Source organism: Grammomys surdaster, unplaced genomic scaffold (genome assembly GCF_004785775.1).
Source record: "Grammomys surdaster isolate TR1022 unplaced genomic scaffold, NIH_TR_1.0 141, whole genome shotgun sequence".
Classification (NCBI taxonomy): domain Eukaryota; kingdom Metazoa; phylum Chordata; class Mammalia; order Rodentia; family Muridae; genus Grammomys; species Grammomys surdaster.
The window spans coordinates 3376434-3383071 of NW_021604599.1; the positions used below are offsets into that span (position 1 = coordinate 3376434).

At 36.8% G+C, this 6638-nt stretch overlaps 1 protein-coding gene across 1 annotated transcript in view; it reads right to left on the minus strand.

Annotated features, from left to right (window-relative positions):
* The window catches only part of Jak2 (Janus kinase 2), a 51515-nt gene that overhangs the window by 27982 nt on the left and 16895 nt on the right, over positions 1 to 6638 (minus strand). The window lies entirely within an intron of this gene.

The following is a 6638-nucleotide window of genomic DNA, read 5'->3' on the forward strand; positions in this document are numbered from 1 at the left end:
ACACACATACACACATACACACATACACACATACACACATACACACAAAGAGTTTTAAATTTTATTTTATTGTAGGTATGCAAGTACACTGTAGCTGTCTTCAGACACACCAGAAGAGGGCATCAAATCCCTTTACAAATGGTTGTGAGCCACCATGTGGTGGCTGGGAATTGAACTCAGGACCTCTGGAAGAGCAGTCAATGCTCTTAACCACTGAGCCAACTCTCCAGTCCATACAAAGAGTTTTAAAAGTGAAAGTTAATAGTGTAGATTAAACAAAAATAATCAATGATGTTGATTTTCTTTAATAATTAACAACATTAATATCTATTGTCATATCTGACAAGGAATAAAAATAGGCACAACTTATAAAAAACTTAATTAAAAGCAAATTAAAAGACAGTGTTAGAACATTACATCAATAAATTTGAAAAAATAGACAATTTCCAGAAAAAAAATATAACTTTTAAGAAGATTTAGGCCAGGCAGTGGTGATGCATGCCTTTAATCCCAGCACTTGGGAGGCAGAGGCAGATGATTTCTGAGTTCGAGGCCAGCCTGGTCTACAGAGTTCCAGGACAGCCAAGGCTACACAGAGAAACCCTGTCTTGAAAAACAAAACAAAACAAAACAGAAGAAGAGGAAGAGGAAGAGGAAGAGGAGGAAGAAGAAGAAGAAGAAGAAGACGACTTAGAGATTAAAAAAAAGCTAGATAAAACTATATTAAAGACACAGAATCTACCTACATTTTTAAACGGGAAATGAAGGTGGAAGGGAATAAAAGAAAAATCCAGAAAGAACAAAAACAACCAGGTTCAGAAGTTGCATGAAAGCACAACCAAAACACAAAAGACATTGTGTTTTAACACAATTATTTTAACACAAACTTATATTTATCAAAATAAATATAAGAATCTTAAAGTAAGTACTAACAAAGCTAATCCATAAATGTTTCTTTAAAAAAAAAACACAACAAAGTTCACTGTTCATTTATCACAGGATTGCAGAGAAAGCTAAATCAGAAAATTCTATTAATATAACAAAAGAACACTATAGAAATCGAAATGGCAAAATGATAAAATTTAAATCCTAAGTACACTGGCTTGTACTTTATACTTACATAAAATATTAACTGGAGTATTTTATAATTAAGAATATTAACTGAAGTATTTTATAATTAAAAAACAAGATTAAACATTAATAATGATACAGGAGAAAATATTATTTCTAGTAAAGCAAATCCCCACGACAGGCATGCAATAATGCATGTTGAAGAAAATATAAAAGAGTTGTACATGACAGCACTTTTCACCATTTATTTCAGCAAAAAAGACAAGACTCCTCAACAAGTGAGCTGTCCTGTGAACTATAGTTGTTAAGGTTTTGTTAAAGATACAAACTGGGGTAGCTTTTGAGAAAGCAGTATCTAATTTGAGGACCTTGTGTCTATAAAATGTTTAACACTTCAGCCTAGGACTTCCTCCCATGAGCCTGTGCTCTTAAAGAAGCTGTAACATAGTAACAAAGCAGGACATAAATTTCAGGAAGAAGAAAACCTGTGACAGAATGAGCCAGGCTTTAGATTGTTATCAAACTCAACAAAACAATAGGAATAAAAGTCACTGGCCTAAGTAGATTTTGTCAATACTTTTTAAGAAAAGTTATATGCACATTAGAATATCAATGCCATAAAATTACCTCAAAATCCTAAACTTGAGGGGAGAGGTGTGCAGGGTAGTTCATAATCACAGACAAAAAAAGTGAAAATTCTCAAGAGACCATTACCCTACCTACTGGGATGAGAATAAGTTAAAGGAAGGGAGGAGAAGAAACTGCTGTTACAAAGGATTCCTAAGGCGTGGGACCTGTAAATCCTAGTAGTACTAGAGCCAGGCAGATCTCTGTGAGCAAGGCCAGCTTGGTCTACATACCAAGTTCCAGGCCAGCCAGTGTTACATGTTAAGACCCTGTCTCTAAAACAAAAACAAAAAGGATTCATTAAACAGAACAACCTGTGGAAAAAATGGAAAAAGAGCTGGGGTAGGGAATTAGAAAAAACTCAACGCCAAGATGGGGGAGGAAGGGTTCACCCTGCAAATGAAATTTCAAGCTACAGTAAATAATAGACTATAGAAACTAAAACATCCACAAGGCCATAAGGGAGCAGGGGAGAACACCACTCACACAACACTATTTTGATTGTTAATTTTCGATTGAGAAAATGTTTTAAAGCTGAAGATTCAAGTATCATCCTCTAAAGCAGTGTTCTCAACCCTCCTAATGCTGGGATCCCTAACAGTTCCTTGTGTTGTAGTGAACACACACACACACACACACACACACACTTATTTTGTTCATAAATGTATATAATTTTGCTACTGTTATGAATCATAATACAAGTATCTGATAAGCAACTCCCAAAGGGGTCATGGCCTACAAGTTGAGAGCCACTGCTCTAATGTGTCAGGCAGACAGCATCATGATCCTCACCAAGAATTCCTATCTTTCATAATACAAAGTATGTGCTTCCTCCACCAGACAACCACATTTTATAAACTTAATGGTCTAGGTATACAAGGCCTGGTGGGAGATGAAACTGTCCAAGAAGAGGCCATAAAACACCTTACATTTTAAACAGAAAAACACTGAAAAGATAATCTTAACTACCATTTGTTTTAACGTAAATGTCCAAATATAATTTTAATCATGATTCTTATGAATTTTTGAAGAATAAAACAATACCATGATTTTTCAAAAAGGGAATTTATACAAAATGAAAAAAAAGCTGGGTCATATTTACTAATCACTTAAGAGTAGTGTGTAATACACTTCTGAGTGCTTGTGGTGGGGGTGTGTTTTACATGTATGTGTGTGTGCATGGGTAAGCTTTCCTGTGCATGGACATGTTTGGAGGCCAGATCTGATCCTTGATCCTTTCTTCACACAGTAGTTCTCACTGAGCCTGAAGCTCACCACTGTGACTAGACCAGCATACCTCTGAGATCTGCCTGCCAAGCCCCATCCAGCTCTGGGAGTTAAAGGAACATATGACTGCGTCCAGCTTTTACCTGGGCTCTATACAACTGAACTGGGATCCTCATACTTTCACAGCAAGCACCAAGCACTTTACCCACTGAACCATGTTCTTAGTTTCAAGATTTTTCTTTTTTTTTGGGGGGGGGGTGTGTGGAAGGGGGAACAGGGTCTTGTTATATAGCCCAGGCTGGTCTTGAACTTGCAACCTTCTTACTTCAGTTTCTTGGGTGCTAATAGGCATGTCCTCTACACTCAACTTAAAGCTCTTTAAGTGATGAACACTAGGTCTATACGTTAAAATAGTAACATAAGAAAAAATATATTGGCAGAAATTAATCTGAAATAGGAATACACATACAAACAAAATAATAAAATATGGTATTTGTAAATCATGTTTATTCACTGATTCTCTATTCTAAAATTAAAATTAAATATTTATTCCATTTTCTTAAGCATTTGTTAATAAAGTTGCCTAAAAGAGAAAAATAATAATGAGAATTGTACTTCCTATATTTTTGATAAGAAGAATATAAGACCTCAAAGAAACTTTATAGTCACTAACTCTCTTTTGTTTTCTCATACGCCAAATCCAAATTCTTTTACTTTTCATCAAAATCACTTCAGTGTGTTTCTCTCCCACGCCATTACTAGATGGCTTTCCAGAACTATAATTCAGTTTCATGTTCCTGAGAAAGGCTAATCATCCCTCCATAAACATTAGCAGCATCCGAGTAACAGGTGAAGGCAGGGCTTGAACACACAAAAGTAAACTGTGTGTGATGATACATTTCTACACAGTCATGACTACTCTGGAACCTGGGGCAGGAAGACTATCAGCCTGCCTTGGCTACACAGCAATGTCAAGATCATTCTGAGCAATTTAATGATGCTGTCTCAAAAAAAAAATGACATGGAAATTTGTAATCCAACAAGTGTGGTTAAAATAAAAATGCATAAAGTAAAGCAACTCTGGCAGAAGTCATAACGTGTGCAGAGGCAATGAAGATCAAATAAAATAAATGAAAATTCCTGGTCAAACAGAAAAAGAAGGAAACAAATGAGAAACATATGAAACAGATAACAAGATAATATAATTATATTAGTAATTATATTAAATGTAAACATAGAATTAAAACTATAATAGTCTATTAATCTAGATTTTAAGATTTTGTGTTACTTAGAAAAGATATACTTTTAAAAAAAGATAAATCAGGCGGTGGTGGCCCACACCTTTAATCCCAGCACTTGGGAGGCAGAGGCAGGTGGAGTTCGAGGCCAGCCTGGTCTACAGAGTGAGTTCCAGGACAGCCAGGGCTACACAGAGAAACCCTGTCTCGAAAAACCAAAAAAAAAAAAAGATAAACTTTAATTATAGGGACACAGATTGAAATTTAAAAAGAAGGAAATATTATATACTATGCAAACTAAAATAAAAAGAAACCTGGTTCAACAACATCAGAAAAACTAAACTTCAAAAAAATTTAAAAAAGGGAAAAAAGAGAGATTTCAAATCAACAGGAAAACTGAAGAGTGAAATTTATCTGCAACTAATAAGATTGATTCAAATTACATGAAGCAAAATTTGTTTGAATAAAAAGAAGCATCACATTTCAAAATCTCTCAGAGACTGGCCAAAATAGACAAATAAATTCTAAACCAATGATCAATTTAGTTTCTATCTGAGAGTAAGATGTCTGGCAAGCACAGAACACACAACTTTCAAATGTATGTGTGTAAATATTTTTACAAAACAGTTGAGCACTTGGGGTTAAAGAGATCAGCAGCATTTACTGCTCCCCTAGAGGATCCTAATCAGTACTCAACTTCCCCACAGAGACTCTCAGCCAACCTTAAGTGCGGTTCCAGGGAACCTGGCATCCTCTTCTGGCTTCTGTGAGTACACACAGGGTATGCATAAACTTACATAGGCAAAATATTCATGCATATAAAATAAAAACATAGTTGATCACCTAGTCATTATATTTCAGTGAATTTCAGAAAGCTGAAAATTTCCAGAGAATACATACTGGTCCACAGAAAAGAACTAAAATCATAAATACAAGAAGAATCAAGGTCTCCCATATGAAAAGTATCCAGGTTTCTGTTTCAGCTGATCTAGCCAACCAGCTTGGCCTGGGATCCTGTATAGCCAATTCCCCTGTGCTGCATTTGCATGTGCAGGAGTGCTGGCTACGTGAACACTGGGCTTCACACTTTTGCTGCTAGTGTTTCACACACTGAGCAATCCCTCTCTGACCTTTTCATTCTTGTTCGTTTTTATTGTAACTTCTTTTTTGCTCTGACTTTAACAGACAAATCCACAAACCAAAAATTCTGTTAGTGGATGCGTAATGTATAGCTATATACTATGTTAAGTAAAGGACATAAAGATGGAGGAACAGATATATATATATATATATATATGCGCACAGGATTTATGTACTATTGAAGCTACAGTAATGTTAATTCAAATAGGTTACAAATAAATGTAATACATTAACTCTGATCTTTAGTATAGCTTCTAATAAAACTAAAAATATGTCAAAAGTGAGACTCAAATTATATACTGTGGTGGTTTGAATAGGGATGGTCCCCATATACTCACATGTTTGAATGCTTGGCCCATAGGGAGTGGCACTATTAGAAGGTATGGCCTTTTTGGAGTAGGTGTGGCCTTGTTAGAAGAACTGTGTCATGTGGAGGCCAGCTTTGAGGTCTCATATATGCTAGAGCCACCCCCAGTGATACAGTGGAACTTCTGGCCCTTCCTCCATGTCTGCCTACATGTTACCATGCTTCCTACTATGATGATAAGGAACTAAACCTCTGAAACTGTAAGCCAGCCCAGTTAAATGTTTTCCTTTTTTCAGAGTTGCCTTGGTCACATTGTCTCTTCACTAAGAAATGAAACCCTGACTAAGACATATACCACCAAAAAACTAAGCACAAAAAAAGGCTAAAGAAATACAGGGGCAGGAGAGGGAAACAGAGACTGAGGGAATGACCAACCAACAACTGGCCCAACTGGAGACTCATCATGGGCCAGCACAAATCCCTGACACTGTTAATGATATTCTGTTATGCTTGCAGTGAGGAGCCTAGCATAACAACTGTCTTCTGAGAGGCTCCACCCAGCAGCTGACTCAGACAGACGCAGACACCCTAGAGCAAAACAGTGGATGCAGCTGGAAGACTCTTATGGAAGAATAGGAGGAAGAATTGTGGTCCCTGAAGGGTGGAGGATACCTAGGGGTGGCTTACTTGCTCAGAGGAGGAGTGGGGGGGATGAAGGAAGGATTCTGGGAGGGGGTGGCAGGAAGGGGGACAGTGAGTGGGATGTAGAGTAAATAAGTTAAAAAATTAATTTAATTTTAAAAAGAAAAATACAGTATGTAGAAAAGAATGAAATAGCCGGGCAGTGGTGGCGCATGCCTTTAATCCCAGCACTTGGGAGGCAGAGACAGGCAGATTTCTGAGTTCTAGGCTAGCCTGGTCTACAGAGTGAGTTCCAGGATAGCCAGGGCTACACAGAGAAACCCTGTCTCAAAAAACAACAAAGAAAGAAAGAAAGAAAGAAAGAAAGAAAGAAAGAAAGAAAGAAA